A 12,925-nucleotide genomic window follows, 5' to 3' on the forward strand; every position below is an offset into this window, starting at 1 on the left:
CACTGTGTAAGCCACTAGTTTATGTATTGAGATTTCTGTACACTAAGATGGATCTACTCCCAGAGGAGGTGCTGGCACATTTGTCTAGTTTCCCTCCTCCAATGTAATAAAAAAAAAAGTTTTTTTTCCTTATGACCTCTGTCATCTCTTTGGTTTTATTTTGTTTTTTTTTAATTTTATTTTTCAGAGTTAACCGTGGTTGTGATAACCTATGTGAGCTCTTTGATATTTTATAGTTAATAGTGATGGAAAACCACTGTGACTCTTTAGTCATTTGTTTTCAGGAATGGCAGCTCCCTCTAATTTTTTAAATAAAGATTGACTGACTATTGGTCAGGGATGTTACTGAGGGGAATCCTTCAAAACAACTAAAATAGATGGCCTCTGTTATACCTTCCAACTCTGAAAGACTGATTAGAGACTTAGGGTCTTTTTAAGGGTGATATCTTTTTTAAGGATCATATCTTTTCTGGGCTTTGATTCATTCATCTGTAAAAGGAAGTTTTTGATCAAGAGGACTTAGAAGTCCCTTTATTGCTTTTTTTATGTTATGTTTTCTAGAGCTTCATTTCTTGAAAACCCCTGACTTTCAAATAAAAGACCAAAGAAGAAAGGGACCTTGAGTTTTTCTTAGTACAGGAACAATCCTTTTTAGTGACTAAGGAAACAGAGACAAAATTTTATGTAATTAGCAATGAAATGCATACATAAGATTCACTGACAAAATATCTTTATTTTTCGGATGCAAAAACGAAAAATGATGAGAGAGACAGTGGAACCCATTGAGAAATACAGGTGCTCTTTGGGGCTTAAAGTTGGCATTCATATTGATCCCAAGTCTTTTTATGGAGAAAAGGTGTAGTGGGAAAACCACTAAAGACAGACACCCTGGTTCTGAACCTAAGCAAATCACTTTACCTCTCTGGGTTTCAGTTTTATTCATTTGTAAAATGAGTGGGATGAACTAAATCATCTCTGAAATCTCTTCTACCTCTAAATCTTATTATCCTGTGAACACTATTCCTTTTTCCTGGAATTTGAAGCAAAGGTATCAGGAATGAGGGTATTTTGATCTGCTGGAGGTAAAACAGAGGTTATAAGGTCTACCAATTTCTTCCCATCGTTTTGAGTTTTGCTCTTGGATTGATTTGTATAAGAACCAGTGACATTATGGAGAACTGAAAGCAAACTCCTTTTTCCCTCTTCTTTGTAATTTTGTTAAGTTGCATCCCTAGGATCATTTAAAAGGGAAGCCAGGCTTGTGACCCAAGGATATGATAAGAGTTAAAAAAGATTTTCAAACCATAAATCAGGTAAGAGTTTAGATGAAAGGAAGCCCAAGGGGCAGCAGGAGAAAAAGAATTCAAAAGACAAATTTTAGACCTGAGGATTTGCTGACTTTTGCTGCTTAGTTGGCTGGGGGTGCCTACAAATAACTTTAGAACTATGATTTTCAAACCTTATTTCATGAGGGAAAAAGAAAAAACAAAATTATGTGCCTTGCTGATATTATATGGAGGGAAGAATTCAGGAAGAAGTAGAGGACAATGATCAACCTTCATCTTCTAAGCCACTTCCCTAAATAACGTAGCCTCAAACAAAAGACAAAATAGAGTATGTTCTCTTTTTTCACAGAACTCTTTTGAGGAACAAATGAGATTAGATTTGAAAGCATTTTGTTAACCTCAAAATACTTACATAAATATCAGTTATTATTTACTGTTGAAAGGATCCCATTTCCTTATCAGGCATGAAACATTGACAGTAGTTCTTTAGGAATCAGGACAGACCCTACCTACCTTACATTCATCTGTTGGACTCATTACAAATTGGAAATGAGACCTGGGGAGCATCATCATGGCTTCCTTCTTAATAGAGTGAGTCATTTTCCACAGAGAAGCATAGGATCAGATTTTATTTATTTTATTCAGAGAATGAAAGCAGAGAAAAATTTAAACAGGGACTAGGGTTAGATATGCCCAATTTACTTCTTGAAAGGTGGAAGGGAATATTAGAGGTAGAATTTTATCTTGATAATCCATAAATATATGATATCAGTTTTAATTATATTTAATTATAATCTTAATACCAAAATTCCTAAGATTACTAGAATTTAGAGTTAGACTGGGGTCCTCCTCTCTTGGCTCTACTGTTTTTCTCTTTCATAGCTCAGGGTTCCCAGGACAAGAGTGTGTTGAGAAACAGAGCTGTAAGAGATGGTGAGTACTGAGGTCTTGGTACCTGAGGCCTCAAAGAATGTAATCCACCCTTGACTAGTGTTCTTTAGTCCACCAAGAGCTCTCTCAGAAGGTAGAGCAGAGCACCAAGAGCAGCAGCTGGATGAGGTTAGTACAGCTCAGAGAATCACTGAAATAGAAATCTTCTATACAAGATGCCCAACAATTGGTCATCTGCCCTCCTACTGAAGAGCTTAAGGCAGGGGGGCGGGGAGGATTGCACTGTCTATTATCATCATAGAAATACAGGCCAAAATATTCCCACCCGAAAAAATCTCAGCCACCCATAAATTTTCAGTGACTTGTAACAGCTAAGTGAGGGAATTGTGGGAATTGAGTGAGCCACATAAACTCCATATTGTAACTCAATTCTAGTTGTAGCTCAGTTTCCCTTCTGTTCCATTATGGGTCTAGTCCAATTTCTATCTTGTGAGAAAACTATTCAGTTATGTGAACTGTGAAAAAACTTTATTGCATTATTTGAACCTAGACCTGCATGGCTGGGAAGATGGACCACCTCTTCCTGTTGCTTAGGGACCCTCAACCAAACATCTAGGTTATGCTGACCAGAAACCTAATCAGATCCAAAGACTGACACAAGAAGTTTTCTCACAATTACACACTTTAAGTGACCCATGTGTTTTATCTGAAAGCTGGCCCTATACTGGTCAATTAGTTACTGTTTCTTTGTTCCTTTGATTAAATACAGACACTTGGAAGGGAGAGGGACAACTCTTTCTGATTTCAGGGAACTACACCTCTTTGTTTTCCACCTACCAATTCAGAAAGCCCCTAATCTTTCCAACCAATTGGAATCAGACTACCTAATCTTGCATCCTGGTTTACATCTTGTTAATCATTTTCCTTTACTGCATAAAAATCTGTCTCCCCTTGTATTCAGGGTCTAGTGTCAAAGCCGAAGAAGTCTGATCCAGATTTTTATTGTAACTGGTATACGTTGCTTAATAAATCAATATGCTAGAAAGCTCAAATCTATAACACTGAAAGGACTTCTGAGAAAACAAGACCGATATTCAATATATCCAGGGAACTGGGGATTGGTTGTTTAAAAATGAGAGAGGAAAAGGACTGAAAAAAGGAGAATCCATACTCACCATTTACCAGAGAAGCAACTTTAGAACAGTGAGGGGGTTTTTCTTTCAGAATATTTTGGTGGTAGTAGTGACTTTTTAAGTATGAGCACAATGGCAATACCTTCTCTTTTTCTAGAAGAAGGTTTTGTAGTAATATAAAAACCCAGCAACTCAGGATCTTTTAAGTAAAGCCTGTCCCCCATCTACACTGCACCCCCCAGGATAAATTGATATTTTTCTCTGACCTTTCAAGAAAGTCAGATTGATTTTGCTGAAGACATTTTCCTCCCAGGACATGATAAGGAGAGGATAAGAAGCTAGTTATTTTGATGTATTGAGATGGGGTCTTAGAAATACTAAGGTCCCTGGTTCTCATGGGATGACACATCTCTGGAGACTAGATTCTTGGTGGAAGACACAATTAATAACAAAGCAATTAAATTCTTTAGGGAAGATCCCAAGGGATCAATATCTGTGAAAAATAAATATAAGTTCATAAATAAGTATAATTGGTTGCTGAATACAAATATTCACAATGACCATTGCAAGTGATTCCTTATAAGGACATCATATTCTATCCTAAGAAACTTTATGCACACCTGCCCAACTCTGTTTTGGAACCAGAGTTAAAAATTACACCAACCTGAATTACATCACCAAAACAAAGACAATCCTATTTCTACCATCACCACCCTACATTATCCTTCATTAGCATTAATCTGAAATATTATGAGAGTTTCTTAACTGGCTTTCCTTCCCTCATTTTTTTTCCTTTTTCTTTTCAACTGTCCTTCAAATCATTGCAAGACACTTTGCTTTTGGATCAATCTAGTCTTTTCATTCCTTTGCTCAAAACCTTTCAATGGCTTCTTAGTGGTAAAGTTCAAATGCTGCATGGCATTCAAAACTCTTCACAATCAAATAAGACTTAATTTTTCTAGCCTTATTTCATAATATTTCCCTCAGATATTCTATATGCATTCTATCCAGGCATTCTTTATGACAACAAAAGTGGACCAAGATTCCCTGTGCTTTCCCACCTCTATATATGCTCAGGCTGTAATCCATAAATGCCCTTCCTTCATTCCCATCCTACTTCTGACACTAACTTGCCGAACTTTATAAGCATGCCTCAGCTGCCTCAGAATCTCAGGCCTCCTTATCCTGGAGCATCCACTGTCTTCTTCAGTTTTCTCATTCTGAAACATCCTTCCACCATGCCAGCCCCCTTCTCCCATTTGTGAGTTCCTCTTGGGGTCTCCATCTTGAGAAAGAGCCCAGGTCAACCAATTTTCATGTCCCTCCTACCTCTCTTCAGATTTTCCAACATCATACTTCTCCCTTCTCCCACTTTCCATTCCTCTGCCCCATGCCTCAGTTCTCCTTTTAGATATTACCTTTTCCCATTATAGTGTAAGTTTCTGGGAGTCAGGCACTCTTTCTTCTTTTTGGTATTTGTAACACCAATGCTTAGCACAGTGTAAGTGCTTAGCACATAGTAAATACGTAATAAATGCCTGTTGCATATTAGTGCTTCTTGTACTGATTTCCTGCCCATACTTTAAAAAAATTGTTTTAAATAAAACCTCAAAAAATAATTACCTTAATAAATATCCCAAACAAACTTCCATTTTAGTCATGTCCAAAAGTGAAAATATCTCTCTGTATTTTAAATTATGTACCTCTCTATTAGAAGGGGAATAAAATATTTCATCTTCATTCTTTTGGACTCATGGTTTATCATTGCATTTATTAGAGTTCTAAAGTCTTTCAAAGTTGTCTTTCTCTGTATTACTGTTATCATTGTGCAAGTTGGTCTCCTAATTCTGCTCATTCCCTTTTGCATCAGTTCATAAAGGTCCTCCCAGTTTCCTCTGAGGTTATCAATTTCATTATTTCTTTTATAATGTTTTTATTAAATTATTTCTTTTTAGTTTTCAACATTTACTTCCATACCTTTTAAATTTTCTCATCCTCCTTCCCCCCACTCCATCCCTGTATCAACAATTGAGTATTCACAATGCCTATGGTAACTAGGCTAGCAGTCATTCAGGTTATGTTAAGGTGTTTGCTGCTACACTCCCCAAAATGGCTTGCAATCTGATATGGACTCTACACATACATTCCTATTAAACACATTTTCACATTAGTCATGTTGCATAGAAGAATTATAACAAATGTAAAAGACCATGAGAAAGAAAATTAAAAAAACAAAACAAAAAAAGAAAATGGTCTGCTTCATTCTGCATTTGGACTCCATAGCTCTTTCTCTGGATGTGGCTGGCATTTTCCATCATGTGTCCTTTGGAACTGTTTTTGGTCCTTGCATTGCTAAGAAGGGCTAGGTCTATCAAAATCAGTCCTCGAACACTGTGGCTGTTACCGTGTACAATGTTCTCCTAGTTCTGCTCCCCTCACTCAGCATCAGTTCATATAAGTCTTTCCAGGTTTTTCTGAAGTCTGCCTGTTCATAGTTTCTTATGGCACAATAGTATTCCATTACATTCACATACCATAATTTGTTTAGCCATTTCCCAACTGATGGGCATCCCCTCAATTTCCAGTTCTTGATCACCACAAAAATAACTGCTATAAATATTTTTGTACATGTGGGTACCTTTCCCATTTTTATGATCTCTTTGGGATACAACCCTGGAAGAGGTATTGCTGTATTAAAGGGTAAGCACATTTTTATAGCCCTTTGGGCATAGTTCCAAATTGCTCTCCAGAATGCTTGGATCAGCTCACAGCTCCACCAACAATGAATAAGTTTTCCAATATTCCCACATCTTCTCCAACATTTATCATTTTCCTCTTTTTCCATGTTAGCCCATCTGATAGGTATGCTGTGGTGACTCAGAGTTGTTTTGATTTGCATCTCTCTAATCAATAGTGATTTCGAGCATTTTTTTTCATATGACTATAGATAGCATTAATTTCTTCCTCTAAAAACTGCCTGTTAATATTCTTTTACCATTTATCAATTGGGGAATGACTTATATTCTTGTAAATTTGACTCCGTTCTTTGTATATTTTAGAAATGAGGCCTTTATCAGAGACACTGGTTGTGAAAATTCCCATCTTCCCTCTTAATCTTGGTTGCATTGACTTTGTGCAAAAACTTTTCAATTTAGTGTAATCAAAATTGTCCATTTTGCATTTCATTATGTTCTCTGTCTCTTGTTTGGTCATAAATTCCTCCACTCTTCATAAATCTGACAGATAAACTATTCCTTGCCCCCTAATTTATTTATAGTATCAGCCTTTATACCTAGATTATGTACCCATTTGGACCTTATTCTGGCAGACGTTGGTTTACGCCTAGTTTCTACCATACTGTTTTCCAGTTTTCCCAGCAGTTTATGGAAAATAGTGGGTGCTTTATCCCAGAAGCTGGGGTCTTTGGGTTTATCAAAAAGTAGATTTCTACTATCATTGGCTACTTATTTACCCCTCTATTTTTTAGCCAGTACCAAATGATTTTGATGATTGCTGTTTTATAATACAATTTAAGATAATTATATGTAGTGGGGACAAGCTAGATGCATTTCCAATAAGATTTGGGGGAGGGGAGGTTAGGTGGCATAGTGAATAAAGGCCCTGGAGTCAGGAGGACCTGAGTTCAAATTTGGCCTCAGCTACTTGACACTTACTAGCCATGTGACTCAATTGCCCTGCCTTCCCCCACTCCAAAAAAAGAAAAAAAAAACAGATTCAAGGATGTCCGTAATCACCACTATTATTCAATATGATACTAGAAATGTTAGCTTCACCAATAAGAGAAGAAAAAGAAATTGAAGGAATTAGAATAGGCAAAGAAGAAACTAAGTTATCACTCTGTGTAGATGATATGATGATATGCTTAGAGAATCCTAGAGAATCAAATAAAAAACTGCTTGAAATAATAACTAACTTTAGTAAAGTTGCAGGATATAAAATAAACTCACATAAATCATTGGCATTTTTATATATTTCTAACAAAGCCCAACAGCAATAGAGGGAAATTCAATTTAAAGTTACTGTAGACATTATAAAATATTTGGGAGTCTACCTGCCAAAACAAACCCAGGGACCATGTGAACACAATTACAAAACACTTTTCATACAAATAGATATAAATAAATGGGAAAATATCAGTTGTTTGTGGGTAGACTGAATATAATAAAAATGGTAATTCTACATAAATTAATTTACTTATTCAGTGCCATACCAATCAAACTACCAAAAATTATGTTTAGAGCTAGAAAAAATAATCCAAAAGTTTCATCTGGAAGAACAAAAGTTTCAGGATATCAAGGAAATTAATGAAAAGAAATGCTAGAAAAAGTGGCCTAGCCATACCAGATCTTAAATTGCATTTCGTTATTTCTTATGGAACAATAACATTCTATTATGTTCGTGGACCATGCCTATAGGGAAGAACTAGGATATAGAGCTGGAAAAATAGCGTCTCATCAAATCATTAAGGGTGTTGAATGAAAAAAAGGGCTTAAACTTTACTTTATAAGTGTTACTTTGTGTCATGAGTCACCTAACCAGTCATTAGACTTAGATATAAGGATCTTGACCGTAGAGGGAATCTTGGTGCTTAAGATTTATCCAGAAGTATCCAGAAGACAAGTAACTGCTATCTTGGAAACATGTTACAATTTGAAGATAAATTGCTGTAGATGAACATAATGGAATATTATTGTTATTAGGATGACAAATGTGATAAATAGAGAGAAACATAGGAAGATTTACATGAACCAAAAATACATAAAATTATTTCAAAAATGTAATAACCACAAAAATCAGAAAGTATATACTAGTATGTTGCACATATTTTGAGACTTTTTTGATGTATTGATCAATTATGCTGATTTTTTAACTTTTTTGCTAAAAAAAGCTATTTGCTATATTATATAGTTCTCAAAAAGGAGGAGGAAAAGAAAGGATACTACAAAAATTATATAAAGAAAACAAAATTCATTAGTAAAAGATTATTTTTTCTTCTCTTCTAACATCAAATTAGGCAAAGGCTTATTGAGTGTTTTTCTTGTTTTATTTACCAATTCAATGGGTTTTTTTTTTTTTACTTTCAATTTTTTTTTTAAAGCAATCGGGGTTAAGTAACTTGCTCAAGGTTACACGGCCAGTTATTTCTGGGTGTGGTGCTAAGTATCTGAGCATGGATTCGATCCCCAGGTCATTCCAACACTGGAGTCGGTGCTCTTACTCGCTGTGCTACCTGGCCACCCCTTTTACTTTCAATTTTGTGAATCTCTCCTTTGATTTTTCAGTACCTCTACTTTAGGATTTGCATTTCTATTTAGGTATTTTTGATGTGTTCATTTTCTGTTTTTTAGTTGCCTACCCAATTCATTGATCTTCTCTTTCTCTCTTTTACTGATGTAAGTATTTAGAGATATAAAATTTCCACTAAGTACCACTTTGGCTGCATCCCATGAAATTTCATATATTGTTTTATTATTGTCATTATCTTTAACAAAATTATTTTTTCTGTGATGTGTTCTTTGACCAATTCATTCTTTTGTAATCCTAAAGGTAATTTTATTTCTAATTAATTTTCACCTATGTTTCAAATTACTAAACATTATTTTATTGCATTATGATCTAAAAGGGTTCATTTAATGTTTCTTTTCTGTATTTGTGAGTTTTTTATGCCCTAACATATTGTCAATTTTTTTTAATGTGCCATATATGACTGAGAAAAGGTAAACTCCTTTTTGTTTCTATTCAATATTCTTCAGAGGTCTATCATATCTAACTTTTTTTTTGCTTTTTCGAGGGCAATTGGGGTTAAGTGACTTGCCCAAAGTCACACGGCTAAGTAAAGTGTCTGAGGCCAGATTTAAATACAGGTCCTCGTGACTCTAGGGCCAGTGTTCTATTCATTGCTCCACCTAGCCGCCCCATATATCTAACTTTTCTTAAATTCTATTCATCTCCTTAACTTCTTTTATGTTGGTTTTTTGTGTCATATTTATCAAAGTATAGAGATCCTGAGTAGTATAGTTTTACTGTTTATTTCTTCCTGTAACTGACTTAAGTTTTCCTTCAAGAATTTGGTCCATATATGTTTAATATTAATGCATTCTCCATGGCACCTCTTAGTAAAATGTGGTTTTCTCTCTCTTTAAATTAGGACTATTTCTGTTTTTGCTTCACCTGAGATTATGATTGCTACCCCTGCATTTTTTACTTCAGCTGAGAATAAGGGATTCTGCTCTGACTCCTTATTTTACCTCTGTGTCTTTTGTTTTCAAGTGAGTTTCTTTTAGACAAGATATTTTGGATACTGGTTTCTAATCCATTTTGTTACCTATTTGCCTTTTATGGGTGAGTTCATCCCATTCACATTCACAGTCATGATTACTAGCTTGGTATTTTCCTCTATCCTATTATCTTCTTTTATCCTTCTCTTTTTTTTATCCTATCCCTTCCACAAAAGTCAGTTATGCTTCTAAACATGGGCTCTCTTAATTTACCCTCCCTCTTATCATTCTTCTCCTTTCTCTTAGATTTTTGCTCTATTTCCCTATTATGTAGGATGAATGTCTATACCCAAGTGTGTGTGTGTATGTGTGAATAAGTGTATGTGTGTATGTATAAATGTATATGTGCATCTATGTATATATGTATGTATATATGCATATGTGTGTATTCTTACATCTTTGAACCATTTCCAAGACAGTGAGCTTTAAACATTGTCCACCACCATTTACCCCTCTATTTTATAATTTTTTCTTTGTACTCTTTTATGTGAGATAATTTTCCCTATTCTTCTATTCCCTTCCCCTTTCTCCTAATACAGCTGTCTTTCTTATCCATCCATTTTTCTATTGAGATATTCCCAATCTAATAGATTCATGTTGAAGCTCTCTAAGTAGACTCTATCTAACTACCCTAATAATGATAAAGTTTTAATGTTTAGATGTATCATTTTGCCATAAACGATCATAAACAGTTTAGCCTTATTGGGTCCCTTATTATTTCTTGTTCATGTTAACCTTTAATGCTTCTCTGGAGTCTTGTTTTGAGTGTCAAATTGCCTATTTAGCTCTGATCTTTTTATCAAGAATGCTTGAAGGTCCACTACATCTTTAAATGTTTCTTTTCCCCTCTAGGATTATACTTAGTTTTACTGGATAGGTTGTACTTGATTGTTATTATAGTTTCCTTGCCTTTCATATTTTCATATTCCAAGCCCTCTACTCCTTTATATTAATAGCAGCTAAATCTTGCGTGATCCTCACTGTGGCTCCACAGTATCTGTTTCTGATATTTTTCCTTGGCCAGAGACTGCTAGAATTTGGCTATAAGATTCTTGGGAGTTTTCATTTTTTTTATTCTTTCAGGATGTTATTAGTATATATTTTCTATTTCTACTTTTCTCTCTACTTCTAGAATATCCAGGAACCCTTCTTTTATAATTTCTTGAAATATGATGACTTGGCTCTTCTTATTATAGCTTTCAGGTAGTCTAATAAGTTGCAAATTATCTCTCCTCAATCTATTTTCCGTGCCAGTTGTTTTTCCTATACGATATTTCATATTTCTTCTACTTTTTTCATTCATTTGGTTTTGTTTTATTGTTTCTTGATGTCTCATAGAATCTTTAGCTTCCATTTCACAATTTCCAATTTTTGAAGTGTTGTATACTTCTTGATCTGGAAACTCCAGAACCTGGCTATCATATCCCTTGGAGTTTTCTTTTTGTGATCTTTTTCAGGAGGTGATTTCTGGCTTCTCTCAACCTCGTTTTTGCCCTCTAGTTCTAAAACATCAGGGCAATTTTCCTTGAGAATTTCTTGAAGGATGATTTCTAGGTTCTTTCTTTGATCATGGCTTTCAGGTAGTCCAATAATTTTTAAGTTATCTCTCCTGGATCTATTTTCCAGATCAGTGGTTTTTCCAATGAGATATTTCACATTGCCTTCTATTTTTTTTTATTTGTTTGTATCTGTTTGATAGTATCTTGATTTCTCAGAAAGTCACTATCTTCCATTTGCTCCAATCTAATTCTGAAGGAATGATCCTCTTCAGTGAGTTTTTGAGATTCTTTTTCCAGCTGGCAAATTTGGCTTTTTAAGGCATTCTTCTCCTCATTGCCTTTTTGAGCCTCTTTTGCCATCTGAGTTAGTCTATTTTTTAAGGTGTTATTTTCTTCAGTCAGGTTGTTGACTCTCTTTTCATGATTTTCTTACATCATTCTCATTTCTCTTTCCAGTTTTTCCTCCATTTCTCTTACTTGGTTTTCAAAATCCTTCTTAAGCTCCTCCATGGCCTGTAAGCAGTTCATATTTTTCTTGGTAGCTTTTGATGCAGGAGTTCTGACTTTGTTGTCTTCCTCCTTTTCCATGCTTTGATCCTTTTTGTCCCCAAAATAGGAGTGCTCATTTTGCCACTCAATTACTTGACTTTTGAGCCTTTTGCCACAGTAACTCCAGAAACAGGAGCTTTATCCCAAATGCTGGGGTTTTCACAGATTCTGGAGCTATTAGTTGGGTGCCCTCTCTAAAGCCTCCACTGGCAAACTTTGCTCTGGCAAACTGTTCATGCACCCCGAGGACCTCCACCCTAGACCACAATCCATATCCAATCATGTTAAAGCAAGAGCAGTTACTCCTCAGACTGGTTGCTTGGTCCCCCTACAATCTGCATACCAGGAGCTCTGAAGCAGCCACGTGGAGATGGCTGCATGGCCGTGGAGCCTCAGCTGCTTCTCACCCTGGGGGCAAAGGCCAGATGGCACTCTGAGTTCCCAGGTCCCAAAGTCCACACTGCACTGACCTCTCACTTTGTCCTTAGCATTTATGGGTTGATAAATCTGGAAACCACCACAGCTGCTGGTGATCTGAAGTCCCGCCAGCCGGCTGCCAGTCAAGTCTCCCTGAGGCTAAGACCTCAGGCTACCGTGGGGCTGGGCTTGGCTCCCAGAGTGCTATGCTGGTCACTTCCTGCTGGCCTGTCAGCCTGTCCTCAGTGGGAAATTAGCTTCTCTGTGTCGTTTTGCAGGTTCTGTAGCTCCAAAGTTTGTCAAGAATCATTTTTGACATGAATTGGAGGAGGTGGGAGCTTGAGCTGCAAGGAAGTCCTGTTTCTACTCTGCCATCTTGACTTCTCCCCCAAAGTGTTATTTTCTTAAGTGATGATTTGTACCTATATTAGCATTTGGCCAATTCCCTTGGAGTTCCTTTAGATGGTGGGGTGATGGGTTCTCAGATCTCAAAGTTTGTTGAGAGGAGGTGTTGTGTCTCATTTTGCATCCTAATCTATCACTTCACTATAATGACTAGCATATTTAATCATCAGGCCTCTGGAATCATGAATAGCCATTTCATTGATGATAATTGTTGCAACTTTCAAAGTTGTTTGTTTTTACACTGTTCTATAAATTGTTCTTATATATCTGTTCATTTTCCACTTCATCATTTTATAAAAGTCATCAGAAATGTTCATTTGTATAATGATGATGTTGTAGCATAAATTGGTATAGCTCATTTCACTCATTATTAGTTCATACATCTTTCTTTTTGATCATCTATTTCCTATTTCTTAGAGCAGTAACAGTTCTCCACATTCATGTAC

This window comes from Petaurus breviceps, unplaced genomic scaffold (assembly GCF_028583685.1).
Source record: "Petaurus breviceps papuanus isolate PSGF00001 unplaced genomic scaffold, PetGlider_PUasm1.0 91133, whole genome shotgun sequence".
NCBI classification, from domain to species: domain Eukaryota; kingdom Metazoa; phylum Chordata; class Mammalia; order Diprotodontia; family Petauridae; genus Petaurus; species Petaurus breviceps.